At 42.7% G+C, this 16,272-nt stretch overlaps 1 long non-coding RNA gene across 1 annotated transcript in view; it reads left to right on the plus strand.

Moving 5' to 3' along the window:
• LOC309443258 overlaps nt 1-16,272 on the plus strand; it is a 94,357-nt gene that overhangs the window by 34,305 nt on the left and 43,780 nt on the right. Inside the window, exon 4 of the long non-coding RNA XR_014184772.1 lies at nt 1,353-1,500. This is a non-coding gene — a long non-coding RNA (uncharacterized lncRNA). The remainder of the gene's footprint in view (nt 1-1,352; nt 1,501-16,272) is intronic.

Below are 16,272 nucleotides of genomic sequence, written 5' to 3' on the forward strand. Positions count from 1 at the left end.
TTATCATCCCCCTTGTTCCTGGAGCTTTTTATGCAGGCAAATGCTGAAATGCAAATTACGCCTGTCCTAACCAGGGCCTCAGTGCCTCAGCTGTGGCGTTTCTCTGCTCACACAAATCTTAACTGATCTTGCTGAGTTTTCCCAGCATGTTTGTACAGAAGGGCCTGGTCAGTAGATGTGGCTCTTGCTGACCCCTCTGTTCCTTGCCTTTCACCACATGGCTTCGATTGCACCATCTAGTCTCTCTTTTGAGCTGAGTCTAAATCAGTTCTTTTAGCTATCTTTCCTTTTCCTGGTTTTCTCCTCTGTCTGCTCACTGTTTGCTTTCACTTCGTTTTCTGTCTCATTTTTCCTCTTCCTTTGCTGGACGTCACTGGTGGGGAAGAAGAACACCGGAGGGAAGAGCACCCTCCAGGAGATGTGATCATCCTGCGTTGGCTGGTGCAGCCCGTGCTGGAAGAGATGGACTCGTGGTGGTGCAAGCGCCAGCACTGAAGTTCGTAGCTACGTGTTTGTGCGCTGTTTGGAGGCAGAATGGGCCATGTCAGGCTGCTGTCTTTACAAGTAGAAAATAGAAAGGGAGAGGGTGCTGTGCCTGCACAGATCAGTGTGGATTTGCTGGGTAGGTCTAATGTGTCTGGGACCCATCCAGTAAGAGTATCCAGGCCAGTTTCTGAGTGATTTTCACCTGATACCATGCCGCCAGAGGTTCATTGGCATGCACAGGGTCTGTCCTTTAGCAGAATAAACTTCCAGCCTGTAAATTTCTTGCAGCGTTCTACAAGAAACTATTTCAGCAGTTAGAGAACCAAGTGATACGTGATCTGTGGACGCTGCTGCTAGAGGTGTTAATGTAAATTGTTTTGTTTGATTGGACTGTGCTTAATTTCTCAGTAACTGGCTTTTTGTTCCAAATAAATGAGAAACTGTGCAATATTAATTACATGGGTTGCATCTTTTGCTATATTGAAGCCCCCTGTTACAAAAAAAAAGTTTGTATTTAAGTTAAAACTTAATTTATTTGGACTTAAAATAACTATTGTATGCTTTCATTATAATAATTTAAATAAATTTTATATATAAAATAAGATTCTTACTCAAAGATACTTCTTTAAAAGGAACTGGTGCGTGTGTCAAACTTAATTTGGGTAAATGGGTATGTGGATGGTAACCTGAGTTCAGGAGGTATAAAGTTGTTCCTGGATTTTATTGGCACACCAGAGGGAAGAATTTACTGTGTGTTCGGGAATGCTGCATTGCAGAAGTGAGCAATGTCTCCTCAGATACTCATGTAATGCATGTTACCTTACAGCTGATTGTTATAACCCCTCATATATTTTTATGTCTTGCAGAGCCCTTCCGAGGGTTGCAGTTCCACGGGTACCCCGGGGAGCAGCGCAAGCAGCTCAGCCCTTGCCTCAGGCGCAGCTGAGCGAGAGGGGAGCTCAGCATCCTCCTCCTCCTGCTCAGCACAGGACCCCACTCCTGGCTGCATCCCGGGTGAGTGTTTACCCCACACAGATACATCCCGGTCACACTCTCTTAACGCTTGGTTCATTTCTGTGGCAGTCATATGTGCTCCAGAATATCGGATCAGTGAACCAGTGTATCATGTACAGAGTCTGGCTACTCTGTTTTGAAGCTTTTGAATATTTTTTTGCCTTACCTTAAACCCACAAAGACTCATTAAACACAAAATAACCTTTAGAGGCAGTAAGGGAGTATATCAGGCATCCAAAACCTGCACAATTACTTAGTTGGAGGCTAAATTTTCCAAATGATTACCGTCCAGGCTAGTCAGTTTTATTCCCAATTACTGCCAAAAAAAATCTATTTATAGGTTGGTTGCTTCCAATCAAGGGAAGAGATGGAATATCAGAGGATGTAAAGAGTGGAGGAGAGCAGTCAAGATACACTGATAATTAATGCCTGAAGGGAAAGCAATTCACTTTGCATGATATTCTCATTCAGTCAACTGCCTTTCAACAAATTTAGCAAATATGTGTACTATATACTGATTTTAACTACAAAGCAGAAGCAAATGTCATTTTGCAGTGACTTTTTTTAAAGCAAGATTGTACAAAGATTGTCCCACATATGTTCAGGCTTTTATTACAATATATGTCTTGTGAAAGTACCGTAAAAGTTTGCTATCATAGAGACTGCTCAACTCGTTGGCATAAGCTTTATCATATCATTAACTGTGAAAAAGAGAATATAACACTAAGTTTCTGCAGATTAAAGTGCACAAAATAAGGAAATGCGATTTCTTACACACCAAAACCAGTATTGACTTGGTGGAGCTGAACACGATGTATATTTTATATTATGTACAACTTGCAACGTAGGCTACAGTATTATGAGGCATATTTAATTGGACAAAAAGAGGCAAATAACATTGTTGATGGTTTCTCTGTGGTTTTATCCTGGCACTGAGAAGTTTCCTGACGGTTTAGTTATTTGCAAGAAATGAGGAAGGTCTGTGCCATTTGCTCGTGATTCTCATAGACCTGTTAGGTTCACTGTCTTTTATTGGAAACTGATGAGTAATTTGAATAGCCTGAAGTCTGGAGACTGTTTTGCAGAACCTCAATTTGCAGGATACCACCTTGCTCACTTGCGTTGTCCTGAAAACGTTTTTTCCATACCAACCCCCATCCCCAAGTTTAAGTAAAAATACATATTTGAGCTAAGCAAATATTCTTTCCCATTTATATTCAATAAGAAGTTTTGTTTATATGTTCAGAAATGCTTCAAGGGAGATTGAAAATGTGTCAGCTTGACTGCGGAGAGCAGCAGGATTTTATTGTGTTGTCCCAAGAGCGGCTCAGTGAAAGAGCAGTAAATTGCACCCTGTTTCGCTTGCTGGTTTTCTTCCTCTGCATTAAAACAAAACCCAGCACCCCCCAACCCATGATCATTCTTGTCTCCAGAAGCAAATCTCTTCCATGTCTGCTGTGGTGGGTGCGTTGTGTGAATCTCCTTCCCTGGCACATCAGTGTGCACGCGGGCATGACACCGGCTTTGCATGAACAACATACATTAAATGAAACAGGGGGAGAAAGTAAATATTCTCTTTCATTTAGACTTACCTGGATATCTTTGGTGATTTGGTACTCGTAAGTTTCCATGTAGTTTTGGGTTTTTTTGTTTTACAATTTCACCAAGGCTTGTAGTGTGCTGGGGTCATTGTTTCCTCGCTTCCCTCCCTGCTGAATCAGGTCACATAGACACCCACATTTTATGTATGACTTTCAGCTTGTATTTCCTGTAATACTTAATGTAGAACATGTACAAGTTCTCCTACCTTACAGAAACTCCTTCCATTCAAGGGCAGCATCAGAAAAGCGAAGCTTGTGCAATACCAGCCAGCGATTTCTCATATGGGTGCAGCATGGTAACCCTCTTCCCTTTGCTAAGCGGGAGTAGCTGATATCTGGCAGAATTCGGTGTTTGTGTTGGGTACCCAAAAAAGCTGTCCTGTGTCAGAGCAGGCTGGTGCAGTCCAGCCCCCGGCACTCTGCAGGACGGTCACTGCCCGGGGCCTGCTGGCCACACTAGTGCTGATACAACCAGGATGCTGGTGGCCTTCTTGGCCACCTGGGCACACTGCTGGCTCTGAATATATGTTTCTTTTATAGTGGGAAAAGCAGATTAAGTGGCCTTGTCTGTTCCCGTGTGTTATCACTGAAACCAGTGACTGTCAGTGTACAGTGCTCTCTGAATGCTGTGGGTTTAGTTGCTGTTTGCCTTTGGCTTAACATCAGCGTGTATGACTTAAATCAGGTCCAAATGTTTGCAGGGTTGAGGCCAGCATGCTGAAGGTCTCCGAAGTGCCGCAGCGTGGTGGGAGCGAAGAGCCAGCTGTCCCCTGTAGAGCAGGTGGGCAGGGACCTGCTCACCACTGGGGACATGTGGGGGCTGCGTCCCCCTCCCTGCCACCAGTGTCCTCCCCCTGTGCAGCTCTAGGGATTTGTGTCTTCTGTACAAAAGAAACTTGACATTTGCACGTTAAATTGCAGTCACACCTAGGGAGACCTAAAACCGTAATGCTTAATGTCAGTTGTTTGTGTCCTGTGTTGTACCTTTGTTTTTTATGGAGGAGATGAAAGCTTTTATCTCAACGTATGTGGAGCAGTAATAATAACCTGCTGTAAGCCTGGTTGACCCGAGTGCCACCGTTAGCTCAGGAAAATGAGATAAAGGGTATAAATCCGCCCCCCTGAGTTTTTACAGCGTTGTTTTGGTTTCCTCCCTTTCCTCCTCCTGCATGTTGACATGCAGCAACTGCATTTTTCTAATTAATCTCTAACATCTTTAATTTTTTTAAATCTAATTGATGTAGTTTTGATAACTCTGGAGGCATATGGAAATTCTTGTTTAGTTTAAAATCTTTCAGAGCAGGGCAACGTGACTTCTGGCGCGGGTACGTTGCCTTCAGATTCTGCGTGTTTATAATCACAGAATTGCTAAGTGGGTGATTGTAGTAAATGCAAGTGGTTTTGTTCATGCTCTAACCAGTTTCCAAAAATAATTCTGCTGGTTTGTGTGGTACCATGTCAGAAAAACAGCATAATGTTTTACAATGTTACGATGCAATCACCTGCAATATAAAAACAAACAACAAAAAAGTCAAGAGCATTCAATAGCATTTTGTAATATCTGGACTAAAACCACAATCAACCTGAAGGACAAGACCTTCTTATTTCATTTTGAAGGGTTATTATCCTTTTTTTTTGAAGTAATTCCTGTAGCATATACTCATGAGCTTTGGGTTTTATAGGTCAGCAGGGCTTGTCCCTCAGCTACATGAGGATAATTAATTGCTATCTGAAACACAAAGCCTGTTCTGTCGACACCGCAAAGCACAATCTGTGTTTCTGCAGGTGCTGAGCAGTGCTGTTGGCGCTCAGACGGCATCCATTGGCATTCCCTGCCTTCCTCCTTCCCTGATTTGTTTTTTACATCCCCTCTGCCCCCAGTGCCTCCCGTATGGGCTTCCTCGGGCGGCACATCCAGGAGCACGGGATGCGGTGGATCACTGCACCCTCACCAGTGCACACTGGGGGTTGCACTGCCTCACTCACAACTCAGTGTAACATCTGTTGCCGTTGAGTGTATCTACCTGAAGTCCCGTCCATGGCCCTGCGGTGCCTGTGGCAGCTGTGGCCCTGGGCGGGCTCCAGCCTGACCGGAGCTCAGCTGTGCACCGGGGCAGCGCCAGCACCTCGGCAGAAAGCGCAGGGAAAATCGGGGTGATTTGTCATTCAAAAGCAAAAATTGTTTTGTTGAATGGCTCCTGACAGGGTGACTGGTTCTAGTGACAGCAGACACCTTTTCACTGAGACTCTCCCCAGGAGGCAATAACTGGACATATTGGAACCACTCAGAAACTTTTATGTCATTTTATATTTTTTGAAAAGGTAATGACTGTTTCTGTCTTGAAGTGATGTAAAAACTGTAGAAGAGCAATATGCAAAAGTACATTAAAGCTGGGTCCTGTCCACCTCTTGTGTGAGCTGATAGGCATTTGATAGAGGTTTTAGTATAAATTTGGTATAAATTTAAATGTACTCCTAGTTGCTTACTAATTTTGTGTATTATTGCCTGTGACAGCCCAGACTGCATGCAGGATGAAAGCTTATTCTCTATATTCTGAACAGGAGCATTGGATTTCACCAAAAATTGATTTAAAAAAAAAAAAATTTAAAAAAGTTGAGATCTGGAGTGACTCAAGAGCTGCTGGAGCCTCAGTCGCTGGCAAGACCCACTCTCCCTGGGCACATGGACCAGTTGTACAGGACAGGATTGAATATCCTGACTTTGTCACTGGACTGCATCACAACAGTCGCCCCCTCTTCCCAGCTGTGTTAATTTTAGACTGGTCTCCTCCTTTCTGGTTGCAGTTATTGAATTAGGAGTTTTTTGCCATCTGGCACATTTCTAATTCAGTGTCTCGTAGAGTTAATATTTTTAGCAGCCAGAAGTACGATGATTTTGCTTTTGTCAATGGGACATGAAAGGTGAGAGGAACGTGCTGCAGGGACAGGGGTGCTGTGGAAGTGATCTGAGGAAATCGGAGTGGATCTGCTCCAATGCATTTCATACAATTATTTGCTTTGCTTTGTCTGCAGATCTGCGGACAAATGCCATTTCAGGCAGCGACTGCTTTGCTGGCATTAACCTAGCCTCTAGTGAATATTTTTTCTGTATCACTAGAATGACATTTTCTTGGAAATGGCAAGGGCTGATTTCTGCAAGACTGTGGCCGAGGTAGCGGACAGCTTTGCAAATCAACACTCAGGCTCATTAGGCACAGGGTGCCCTTGAATTGTGTCTGTTATTTTGGTAGCCAGGCACCGTAGCGCTTGTGCCTGATGGCAGGTTGAGTTATTGTCCAACTTTTGTAAATGCAAGAAGTCCACCAGATTGCAGATCTGTCGGTGAAATTTTCCTTGAAGATCCATCACGATTAGAATGAACCAAGTTCGTACGTCAGTCAGTTGGAAAACCTTACCATCGGTGGTGTGTATAAATCCCACTTCAGGCTGTGTTTCCAGAACTGTGCAGCTCCAGGAATTCCGTTGTGGAACTGTGGGATTCCTAATCCTGGTGTCCAACAGGAATTTTTGTACATTTTTAGTTTACATCCAGGCTGGGGTTTTTTGTTGTTTTTTTTTTTTTTTTTCTACTTATACAATTATGGGGATGAAAATGTTTTTTATTTATGGCACAGTTAAATGTCTTGCAAGTGGTGTAATTAAACTTTAAAACTGCCTTCAGCTGGGGGGCTTACTGATCATTTGCCTCCAGGAGATGTTAATTGCTGATGTGATTTTTAGCTGAGAATGATTCTGTCTATTACGTGTCTCAGTTCAGTGTAGGCTTATTTTTGTTACCTGTTTTCCTATGTCCCTGTAATGGACTTTTCTTCATAAAAGGCATTTTGTACCTAGGGCACTGAAGCTTAATGGTATTTATACATTCCAGCTCTTTTTGTTTTTTTAAAATGCCAACTCGATATATAATGTTTAGTTCTTTTTGTGATTTTTAGATGTTACTCAATAACAAATCCGACAAAAATATTGCACAGAAAGCTTGTGTAGAAGCAGCAATATGTTTTGAATTTTTGTGTGTATGATAATGTATATACACACAGTTATATACACATATATGAAGAGTTGTTTGTCCTCCCAGATTCTGGATTTTCTTACACATTGCTCATTAAACATTTGTAGACATCACTTCCTCCGTTTTTCTCCTGGTATGTCCCTCTCCTTTGGTGACTGCTTTGTCTATGCCCAAGCTATCTATTAAATTAGACTTTAGTGATATATATAATGATTATATATTCTGTAGCACTGTGTTCTATGCCCACTATAAATATATAGTGCCATAGATAGTGTGTGTATATAGTGCTAAGCAATATATATTAGAAACAAAAAATACACATGGTATATCATCTGTATTACTATGTTCTGCAGTATATATACCATAAACTTCAATAATGTCCTGCTCTCTTGTCACTCTGCACACACACACAGATAAAAGTGCACTGAGCAGGGAATCTGCCCGAGCCCCTTCACAACCTTGCAGCTCCGAGACTGCAGATGATACGATCATGTGGATTAAAATGAGGTAACGGACTGAAGACAACAACCCAGAGTGTATCACAGGGCGTAGAGATTCCTTCTGCATAGATTTGGCTGAGACCTTTGTAGCTGATAAAAAAGGCTATGACAAAGGTAATTTTTTTTTTCTCCAGAGCAAGATTTAAAAGGGAAGAAACTTTATGGAAGATGTGTGGATAATGTCAGTGGATGTCTTTACAAAATGTTATGGAACACCTGTAAATAGTTCTGTCAGGGCCTCACAGAGAAATGTGGCTCTCAGTATTTCTAAAACACTTTATAGCTCATAGGAACAAATGACTTTGCTGTGGGAGAATTGGCTTGTGATCCATCCAGCGTCTTGTCTGTCAGGGTGGTCCTGATGGAGCAGCTGCTTCTGTGATGTGCGGGTTTGGGTGGCCCTGAGAGGCCAGAGAACTCCAGGGACAGCTGGGAGTGACTGGTGACACTCGGTACCCCCGCTTCTCTGATGTCATTATTATGTCTTCCTCATCCTCCATATTTGTGTACTTTAGTATACAGAACTGACATTGTTAGAAATTAATTCAGCTAATCAGTTGCAATTATTTTGTTAATAATTTTTTGAGGAACTTTGAATTCAACTATGTCTTGCGCTGTTGGTTTCCAGTTTTGTTTCTGCCTTGTCTGTCTGTGCCGTGATTTCCCTCTTCTGCTGCGTCTAAAAGGGGAGTGAGCTGTTCAGGGCATAGATGGGGCCGTGCTCGGCATATGGCAAAAACAGAGCTGTGCTCCTTCACTGAGGTTTCAGTCATTCTGTGAATAAAAAAGATGGATGAATAAGTCTACCAATGTGAAGGATGAATGCTTATTAATTTCTTTATATCAGCTGGTGGCTAATGCTGTCATTCTCATTTCTGCAAGCACTGTTTAATAAGTGAACCGTGCTAACTTTCTCCATTTTTCTCTTCCATTCTGTCACAGTGTAAGTGGCACATACAAGAGAGGAGAGGAACGAGCAGACACAAAGTCAAGCCAGTATTATTGTACTGAGAGCACTTTTCCTCCCACCCCACATGACAGGAATTACGTGTATGTGATTTATTGCTATTTTGCCCAGAAGAACACCATCTTCCTGTGTAGAATTGCAATTAAAGCAGAAGAGATCTCATCAGTCATCCAGCCATGTTCCCATGACATGTACAACTTGCAAGTCAAACACTGAAATCTTTATTTAAGCAAAATTCCTCTTTGTCAAAGTGCAAATTGTGTATGAGTAAGGAGTTAATTGCACAGCTGCTAATTCTAATGAGGTGCCATATTAGGGTAGAAGCTGTGACAGTAAGACTGGCATCAGCATGATTGTACGTTTTGGGGGGTCTTTGTTTAAGTCATAACAAACGTGTTGTTATTCTTCACATACAGATAAGCAGCCCATTCCACCATGGGTTTGTCACGGTGAATTGCTGTTAATAAAATGTGAACATTGGAAAAACTGAGGAGAATTCAAAGTGCAAATGAGATTTATGGACATTTAATGGACATGGACATTAAAAAAAAATACATGACTGGAGCTGCTTCCCCAAGAACAACAGCATTCGTCTGTCACACGTGCTTTCTAATTCAGGTTTTCTCTCTTTCTTCATGCCTTGCTTAGTTGCACTTACTTGAACCTAATACAGGAAGGAGTGGCTGAAATTTCTGGTTGCTGCTGTGCGGGAAGACAAGCAGGAAGGTCCCAGCCCTTCTGGCTCTAACTTCCATCAATATATATTTATCTGTTCTTCAGTTTGCTGTTTATGTCCAGAATAAATGATAACTGTTCCTCCCTTAGTACTGAACTATAGGTAATACAACCCCATGTGAATGTTTTTGGCCTGAACACGTTCCCTTTCCTTAGTCTTTCTGACGAATGGTATCTTGCCTCCTTTGCTTCTCTTTGCTTCTTTTGATTTGGTTTCTTTATAAGAAAGAGGTTCAAATTGGCTTATGTATTTTTTGCTTGGGGGGGTCAGAACCACAGAGGACTCAGGTACATATGCAGGGGTAGATATGAGTTGCTGAAATTGAACATCCTCCTGAGAGCTCATGCTGAGTTTTTTATTCACCATCACCCGCAGTTCTTTTTCCATGACTGCTTTTGTCTCTGAAGTTCCTTGTGTCAAATACACAGCATTTTGCAGCAGTCTTTCCTAAATGCACTAGTATTTTCCAGATATATCAGGGTGTCTGAGAATTGTACCATACAGAACATTATGTTTTGTCTTATATTAAGTAATACTAATATATGAGTGGGATTTGAAAAGCTTTTAGAGGTTTAAATTCTGTTGGCTATGAATGCAAAGGGACAGGTATCAGGCCAGTGGTTTGTTCTTGAGACCACTCCTGTAAGACACCCCATAATCCTCACATGTGATAAATTCCAGGAGACAGGATCAGTAAGCACATTTTTAATAACTCCTGAGTTTTTTATTGTTTCCTTTGTCTTCATAGCCCTTACTGTGACATGCCAAACCACCAGTGCAGCTTCTCTTTATTACATACCTCAGTCACAGAAACGTGTCTTCTTCCCCTTGTACTTTTTATAGGCAGGTGTCTGTAGGCAAGTGTCAAGATTTGAGCCAGTGTCTGTATTTAAGTATCTTTTTGATCCCATCTCTAATAAATGTGGCATGTACTGAATCTTCAAAGAATTATGCTGTTTAGATATGTAGTTTCTTTTCCTTCAGAATTTAGTGACAGGAAATGCTACTGTCTCATCAATACTCAAATTATTCTTGAATGGTAAATGGTTCAGACAGGAATACCCCCCTGTTTACATATTCATTGGAAGATAAACAAGGATTTTGTTTTCCTTGTGTATTGACCAGTTTGGGAAGCATTGTCAAAGCCTGGGTCAGTATTAATTGGTTTTGCTGTAGAGCGTGTCACGTCGTGTAAGCCTTGCCGTGAAAAGACAGTGTTTTTTCCAAAACTCTCAGTAGAAAACAACTGGTATCAGCTTTGTCATTTTGTTTGTGTGCTTATCTGGAGAGATTAAACGAAAGAAAGAGGTGAGCACTGGGGAGGCAAAACTGTTGAGGAACACAGTCTGTCTTAATTTAACAAAATGATCAAGATGTGATTTGATTGCAGTATATGACTGTGCACAGGAGAGCGTCTGGGATACTAAAGGGCTCTTTAATCTAGAGAAGAACGGTATAAATCAGTATACAGAGTGGCTGCAATTAAAGCCACTGTAATTGAACCAAGACACAAGTTTTAATGATGGAATGATTATTAACTGAAACAAATTACCAAGGAATGTGGGAAATTCTTCATTTCTTGATACCTTCTTGTCAAGCCTGGATACTTTCAATGGCAGGGTTCAAACAAAAATGAATTGATGGAGAGGAGATGAGTGGAAGGTGAAGTGTGATGCTGCCATGTCCTCCCACACGACACACATTGACAAACAGCCACGTGTCTCCTGCCCGGCAGCCTGAGCTGGGGCTGTGGGTCACAGGACAAGGGACTAAGACGCTGAAAGAGCTTGTCACACACCCTGGGATTTTGTGCAAGTGGTGTAAGATGGAAGAAAAGGGCACACCAGAGCCTGCTTTGGGATTTCAGGCACAGGGGAGCAGTGATGCAATCGCTTCGTATCTGCAGGGACAGGGACAAAGCCCATTGTCAGATGCTTAAACAAAAGCACTGTCATTTTTGTTGATCACTCTGACCCTCCTATATTTAATTCACCTGGAAGTTGTCGCTAATTTTTCATAAGAAGATGCAACTTTGATCCTGAATAGCAACTTGACTCACAGTTTGGGTTGAAGGGACCTTCAAAGCTCATCCAGTGCCCCCCCTGCCATGAGCAGGGACATCTTCAACCAGCTCAGGTTGCTCAGAGCCCCGTCCAGCCTGGCCTGGGCTGTCTCCAGGGATGGGGCATCCACCACCTCTCTGGCCAACCTGGGACAGTGTTTTACCACCCTCATTGGAAAAAATGTCTTTTCCTTCACGCTGAGCCTGTATGCTTTGTGTGCTTGGAAGACTATTTCTACTAAATGGAGAGGCAGTTGTTGTTGCGAGACAGCTGTGGTTCTTCACCAACAGAACTTTACATCCTTCATAATGTAAGCTCGTGTCCCACATCTATCAATCACTTAGCTTTTCAAATAAAATGATAAGAAATCTGTTTAGCTCAATGTCGGAGTAAATCAGGGACAAGTATGCACTTGCTGAAGATTGGGAGGCTGGAGGTTTTCCAGACTTCATCTTCTGGATGGATGAATTGTTGAGGATTTATTTGCCCGTGTATTTCTTGACAGCTAATGCTTTCATTCATGGCAGAGGTTAGAACAATTGCACAGAACTATTTGAAAAATATTAAGATTAATGATTTTACGTGTAAACTATTTTTCCCCACGTAGAACATTAAGGGATAAGAAAATGGAGAAGCTCTTCTCCTTGAGGGAATGAGACCTCAGAGGTCTTACCTGTCTCTCTTCAAAAGAAGAATGGGGATGGTTTCCAGGAGAGCTGTGGGTCTGAATCAATTTATGCCCTGAGAGCTGTAAATGGTTGTGGTTTAGGAGCTTCAGAAGGACAAGAAGGTTGCGCACTTGGCTCTGGGGTTGCAAAAAAGTGTGTGCAGCAGAAAAAAGTAAAGAAACACTTTGGCTTAAAGGTTTTGGAGAAGATTAGGGCTCTTCAAATATGGAGACCTGAAATATTATTAGTCCTTTAGCACCATTTATTCAGAAGTTTCTGCCACACAGTGCTGATAGTTTCTATGCAGACTTCAATATAGAGGTAAGAAACTTGATATTAAATACTACAGTAGTCTTGTTTTGCATATGATTTTAATTACTAAATGCCTTTTCAATGATTTACTGTAGGCAAAGTAGTTAAAGTGTGTATTTCATCTGTGATGATCATTTGACCTGTGCTATTAGGCTTCTGTTTGTGTACTGGATAAATGCGGGTGTAGAATCCAATGAAAGAATTGTGAAGCTGCTCGGTTTTCAGTGTGTCAGAAGAGAAGGCTCCTCGCCTTTATTGACATAAGGCCGTGTCCTTTATGCCAGGATAATGAGAGTGTTTGTCTTGCTGTGCATCTTTAATAGAGTCGGGGTCCCGGTCCTTTTACCACAGAGGGTGAGGAAGGACAGAGCGGAGCCTTCGGCCTCACGCTCACCAGTGCCAGGTTTGCTTTGAAGCACAATTATGTGCTGCCTTTTACAGGGAATCAACGTGCAGCAGCTGTCCGGTAGTGAGAATGTATTTTGATCAAACACAGGAGACGGGGCAATGAACAGGATTAGGGAGTGATATAAAAAATTTGTTCATACAGCCTTTGTCCGAGACATATATTCAGAATGCATTTATAGGATTTCTTTGCTCAGGCTATGAATTTTTATTGTAATTACATTAATAAAAAAGGCTATTGGTGTGAGTGAAGTACAGACATAAATAGGCAGTGGTTCACCCTGGGAAAAACAGAAGAACAAAGTTTTTTTAAAATTTTGAAAAGGGAAGAAAGAAACAGGAGAGGAGAACAGAAAGGATTAGAAAGAAATAATGTGCACTTGTGCATGGTTTGTAATGTCTTTTTTTGGTTGTTGTTACATTTTCTGCTGCTTTTTTCCTAGTCTCTGTCTGTCAAGGCAGTTTCCTATATAAATTCTCGAAGACAGTTCAAGGCAGCTGTGGGAATGAACTATTACCTATAGAAACAGGACAGTTCTTATTGACTTTAGGAAGATAAGCATCTGAGACCTTGTGTAAGTTCAGTTCATACAATTACGTGAAGGAGAATGAATCACCGGGGAGAGCAAACTAACTGAAAACTCTTTCAAGATGGCATTTTCAAGTTGTTCCAAAGGAAATTAAAATATAACTGAAGTTGGAGCATAACTCTCCCAGTCTTTCCTGATAACTTAGTTCAGAAAAAGTTCATTGCAGTTGATAACCTTGAATGTTCACAGTTCTACTATCAGCTTCGGCCTTCACATGAAAGAATTTGGAAGCCACAGAAACTACTTTTCTGATGTTACTCCCATGTGATGTGTGACAGCAAAACTTCTCACTGGGGGAGGATAGGGAGCGGTACAATAACTGCTAACGACATCATTTTCCACAGAACCAATTTTAATCTGCTGTTTGGGGACTTGCAAATGGCCTTAAATAGCTCTTGCCATTGAAGAAGCTCATTGGAAGTGCTGTTCAGCACAGCACTTAAACATCTGCACCTTCGTTTAATTGTTCGCCAAGATACGCTCAGGTCAGTGGGAGAAGTTGCTGTGTCGGGTGGTTCTGCTCGCGCCTCCAGCAGCCGGGGGGGAGCGGAGAGCAGCTGTGCCCTCCCCGCTTCGCCCGCGGCCCCGGCCGCCCGCAGGAGTTGTGCAGGTGCGAGGCCGTGCAGATGCTCAGGCTTTGATTTTCCTCTTTTCTGATGTATTTTGATCAGCAGAATATTAGGCTGTGGTTTAGTCTGTGGCTTATACAGATTATGATACAGCCTCCTGGAACGTAGTACTGGGGTTCAGCTCTGCTTCCTTCAAAAAGCGGCAGAAGTTTGCTAGACTGGTGATGTGAGTCAAACCAGTGAGGTGATATTGTCAGTAATAAATTTATTAATGCCTTTTTCTACAAAGCCATGTCTAAACAACAATGTTTTTGTTTCAGCGAAGGAGAAGGAAGCAGTAGAATTGCTGTTGATCCGTTGTATGTGTGTAATCCATTCTGGGGACATAGCAACAGGTCAGGCAGGGTGGAAGTCAAGGTGTATCCCCACTTGCTTTTTGTTTTTCCTGCCAGCGACTACATGTGGAAGACATCTCTGTTTCCAATTTAGTACATTTTTTTTACTGCCTGCTTATTTCCATCAGAATAGATTCTTGCTTACACACGCAGAGATATCCTCAGGAATCCTGAGGGGCTTTATTAAATAGTAACAACCCAATGTTAACTCCGCTGTGTCACAGATGGCTGTGATGTACCAAGGTATTGCTGTAGATACTGTTTCAGGTTAGGACCAGCTCCTTAAACAGAATTTCATTCTTTCCTTTAACAAACCCACTGGGAATATCTAGAGTATATTTATAAAAATTGGGGAAGATTTCTTCTAGAGACATCTTCTTCCTAGAGATCGGGAGCATTTTTTTATTCTGTTTATGGAACATTAAATATTATGTCCATGTTTTGTGACCTTAATCTTCAGCTAATTCCCAGACTTGCTAGCTTATGGTGCAGAAGCTACATCCTTCTGGCTAGCTCGTCAGCAGGGTCACATTAGCAGTACTCCCATCCCTCCCTCTTTTAAACAAAAAAAGTGTTTCTGTTGGTACACACTGACCTAGAGAGAGTTCCTACTGCACAGGAGGGAGGACAGAGAAGGGGAAACCATGAATGGTGGCCTGAGAAGATTTGGACAAAAAGCAGTGGGCTGGGTAAGGAGGCTGGACCTGGCGGCTGGGTGTGGTGGCCTGTGACCTGGGGTGCTATGAGAGCACAAGAAGGGCTCAGAAGGGACAGGAGTGGGCTGTGGCCAGGGCAGGAGAGCATGTAAAAGTGCTCCCTAAAGCATATTTGTGAGGTCCAGAAGGTAGCATTGCTGCAGCTTGCTGGTTTCTGCCACTTCTGCCTGTGAAACCTGCTGGCCAGTGCCCCATGTCTCTTCAGCACTCGTCTGGTGTTAGCAGGTACTGCATCAGCTTTTACGTATGTGTGGGTGTCTCAGTTCTGCTGTGATTCCTGCCAGTACTGATATGGGTGGAAAGTCTGTTTTGAAATTTTTTATAAGCCGTTGTGTGTCTATTACATACAAACCATGTAGTACACAGAAATCAAACAAAAAGGGACAATTATTGAAGTTGCACTGGAAGAAAGTGCTGGTGGCAATCTCTAAGCGTCATTTCTCCACTATTTGCTAGTATGTGTTGTGTGTGGGTCCATTCCCAGTAGATGTTCCCAAGGTATAAATCAAGTCTGCATGGAGAAGGGGGCTGCTTCCATGTCTCAGAGCTGAAAGGGGTGCAGGGAGCAAGGCTGGCAGGACAAGGGTGTTTTGAATTTTCAGGTGGGTGAATGCTGCTCTCTAAATATGGATCCCAGCCTCCCACCGACAAGAGCTCCTCTGGGATGTGAGGCAAGTCAGAAATTTTATGAACAATATGAATTATACCCTCCTCATTGGCTACACAGAGCTGTCATGACAGCTGCTTTTGGACATATTAATACGAGATGCTGGAAAACTCAGGGTCCAGAGAAATGAAATCAGGTACCCAAATCTCTTGGCCTTCATCTGCTTATGTAGTTGTCCTTTTCCTGCAGTAATATTTTGAAGCGAATTCAGTTGCATGTTTACAGAGTTTTACTCATGTACACTGGAGAGCACCAGCCCCCGAGGGGTGGTTGCTGTGAGCGAGGCCCTGGGCAGCAATCTGGAGCAGCCAGGAGAGAAGAGCAAGTGACCTGCAGCTCCCCAGTGCTTGTCCCCAGGAAAATGTCACCTCAGGGCTGTGCAGGCACATGGCTGCAGCAGGTACCTCCAGGTTTATTGAAGGCCAAGGGATGTCACCAAGGACATAATGTGACCAGAGTCCCCACCACCACTCAACATCGTGTCGCGTGTGGAGAGAGAGGCTGCTCTGCCTTTGCTGTCAGTGGCCTGGCTGCATCCATTGTCTGGCTCTAT

The sequence above is a fragment of the Streptopelia decaocto genome (genome assembly GCF_964273445.1).
Source record: "Streptopelia decaocto genome assembly, chromosome: 8".
Lineage (NCBI taxonomy): Eukaryota > Metazoa > Chordata > Aves > Columbiformes > Columbidae > Streptopelia > Streptopelia decaocto.